The sequence below is a fragment of the Mustelus asterias genome, chromosome 19, assembly GCF_964213995.1.
Source record: "Mustelus asterias chromosome 19, sMusAst1.hap1.1, whole genome shotgun sequence".
NCBI classification, from domain to species: Eukaryota; Metazoa; Chordata; class Chondrichthyes; order Carcharhiniformes; family Triakidae; genus Mustelus; species Mustelus asterias.
In genome coordinates, this window is record NC_135819.1 from 7,033,850 (window position 1) to 7,037,450 (window position 3,601).

Genomic DNA, 3,601 nt, shown 5'->3' on the forward strand with positions numbered 1-3,601 from the left:
TGTGCATATGCCGCCCCGCGAACATGCCGCCCCGTGTACACGCCGCCCCATATACAGTGCCCCACATACACACCACCCTGTGTATATGCTGCCCCGCATACACACCGCTCTGCGTATACGCCTCCCCGTGTACATGCCACCCCATGATCAGCTCTCCAATCTGCAGGGAAACTCTGCTTTCTGTGTAAACAGTTAAATTTTTCTGTTCCACACACAGGCACAAGTGGACACAGTGACATAGACAGTGACACAGAGACACGCACACAGTGACCTGCAAATAGCGACATGCACACACACGCACATGGCCATTCAGCATGTCACCACAACTCTCACCATTCTCTACAGATGCACCACAGAACGCATCCTTTCCGAACGGATCACAGCTCGGTACGGCTCCTGCTCTGCCCAAAACGACAATACACTGCAAAGGGTCATGAACGAAGCGCAGTTCATCGCTCAAACCTCACCCTGGGGGTGTGGGGGCGGGATGAGATGGGGGTGTGAGATGGGGGTGGGGGTGGGTGGGGTGGGGGGTGGGGCGGGGGTGAGATGGGGTGGGGGTTGAGACACACACACGCCCTCTCTCTCTCTCACACACACACGCCCTCTCTCTCTCTCACACACACACGCCCTCTCTCTCTCTCACACATACGCCCTCTCTCTCTCACACACACGCCCCCTCTCTCTCACACACACACGCCCTCTCTCTCTCACACACACACGCCTTCTCTCTCTCTCACACACACGCCCTCTCTCTCTCTCACACATACGCCCTCTCTCTCTCACACACACGCCCTCTCTCTCTCACACACACACGCCCTCTCTCTCTCACACACACACGCCTTCTCTCTCTCTCACACACACGCCCTCTCTCTCTCTCACACATACGCCCTCTCTCTCTCTCAGACATACGCCCTCTCTCTCTCACACACACGCCCCCTCTCTCTCACACACACGCCCTCTCTCTCACACACACGCCCTCTCTCTCTCTCACACACACGCCCTCTCTCTCTCACACACACACGCTCTCTCTCTCTCACACACACGCCCCCTCTCTCTCACACACACACGCCCTCTCTCTCTCACACACACACGCCCTCTCTCTCTCACACACACACACACACCCTCTCTCTCTCTCACACATACGCCCTCTCTCTCACACATACGCCCTCTCTCTCTCACACACACGCCCCCTCTCTCTCACACACACACGCCCTCTCTCTCTCACACACACACACGCCTTCTCTCTCTCTCACACACACGCCCTCTCTCTCTCTCTCACACATACGCCCTCTCTCTCTCACACACACGCCCCCTCTCTCTCACACACACACGCCCTCTCTCACACACACACGCCCTCTCTCTCTCTCACACACACGCCCTCTCTCACACACACACGCCCTCTCTCTCTCACACACACACGCCCCCTCTCTCTCACACACACACGCCCCCTCTCTCTCACACACACACGCCCTCTCTCTCTCTCACACATACGCCCTCGCTCTCTCACACACACGCCCTCTCTCTCTCTCACACACACGCCCTCTCTCTCTCACACACACATGCCCCCTCTCTCTCACACACATACGCCCTCTCTCTCTCACACACACACGCCCTCTCTCACACACACACGCCCTCTCTCACACACACGCCCTCTCTCTCTCTCACACACACGCCCCCTCTCTCTCTCACAGCTACATAGAACATAGAAACATAGAAAAACTAAAGCATAATAAAGGCCCTTCAGCCCACAAAGTTGTGCCGAACATGTCCCTACCTTAGCGATTACTAGGCTTACCTATAACCCTCTATCTTACTAAGTTCCATGTACTTATCTAAAAGTCTCTTAAAAGACCCTATCGAATCCGCCTCCACCACCGTTGCTGGCAGCCCATTCCACGCACCCACCACCCTCCGAGAGAAAAACTTACCCCTGACATCTCCTCTGTACCTACTCCCCAGCACCTTAAATCTGTGTCCTCTTGTGGCAACCATTTCAGCCCTGGGAAAAAACCTCTGACTATCCACTCGATCAATACCTCTCAACATCTTATACACCTCTATCAGGTCACCCCCATCCTTCGTCTCTCCAAGGAGAAAAGGCCGAGCTCACTCAACCTATCCTCACAAGGCATGCTCCCCAACTCAGGCAACATCCTTGTAAATCTCCTCTGCACCCTTTCTATGGCTTCCACATCCTTCCTGTAATGAGGCGACCAGAACTGAGCACAGTACTCCAAGTGTGGTCTGACCAGGGTCTTATATAGCTGCAACATTATCTCACGACTCCGAAACTCAATTCCTCGATTGATGAAGGCCAGTGCACCATACGCCTTCTTAACCACAGCCTCAACCTGCACAGCTGCTTTGAGCGTCCTATGAACTCGGAACCCAAGGGCCTTCTGATCTTCCACGCTGCCAAGAGTCCTACCATTGATACTATATTCCGCCATCCTATTTGACCTGCCAAAATGAACCACCTCACACTTATCTGGGTTGAACTCCATCTGCCACTTCTCCGCCCAGTCTTGCATCCTATCAATGTCTCGCTGCAACTTCTAACATCCCTCCAGTGAGGTGCCCTCACTCTCGCACACACGCGCCCTCTCTCTCTCACACACGCCCTCTCTCTCTCTCACACACGCCCTCTCTCTCTCTCACACACGCCCTCTCTCTCTCACACACACACACACACACGCCCTCTCTCTCACACACACGCCCTCTCTCTCACACACACGCCCTCTCTCTCACACACACACGCCCTCTCTCTCACACACACACGCCCTCTCTCACACACACACACGCCCTCTCTCACACACACACACGCCCTCTCTCTCTCACACACACACGCCCTCTCTCTCACACACACACACGCCCTCTCTCTCACACACACACACGTCCTCTCTCTCTCTCACACACACGCCCTCTCTCTCTCACACACACGCCCTCTCTCTCTCACACACACGCCCTCTCTCTCTCACACACACGCCCTCTCTCTCTCACATACACACGCCCTCTCTCTCTCACATACACACGCCCTCTCTCTCTCACACACACGCCCTCTCTCTCACACACACGCGCCCTCTCTCTCTCACACACACACGCCCTCTCTCTCTCACACACACACACACGCCCTCTCTCTCACACACACATGCCCTCTGTCTCACACACCCCACTCTCTCTCGCACACACACGCCCTCTCTCTCTCACACACACACGCCCTCTCTCACACACACACCTCTCTCTCGCACACACACGCCCTCTCTCTCACACACACACACGCGCCCTCTCTCTCTCTCACACACGCCCTCTCTCTCTCTCACACACGCCCTCTCTCTCGCACACACACGCCCTCTCTCTCACACACACACACACCCTCTCTCTCACACACACACACGCCCTCTCTCTCTCACACACGCCCTCTCTCTCTCACACACGCCCTCTCTCTCTCACACACACACGCCCTCTCTCTCACACACACACACGCCCTCTCTCTCACACACACACGCCCTCTCTCTCACACACACACACGCCCTCTCTCTCACACACACACACGCCCTCTCTCTCACACACACGCCCTCTCTCTCTCACACACTCGCCC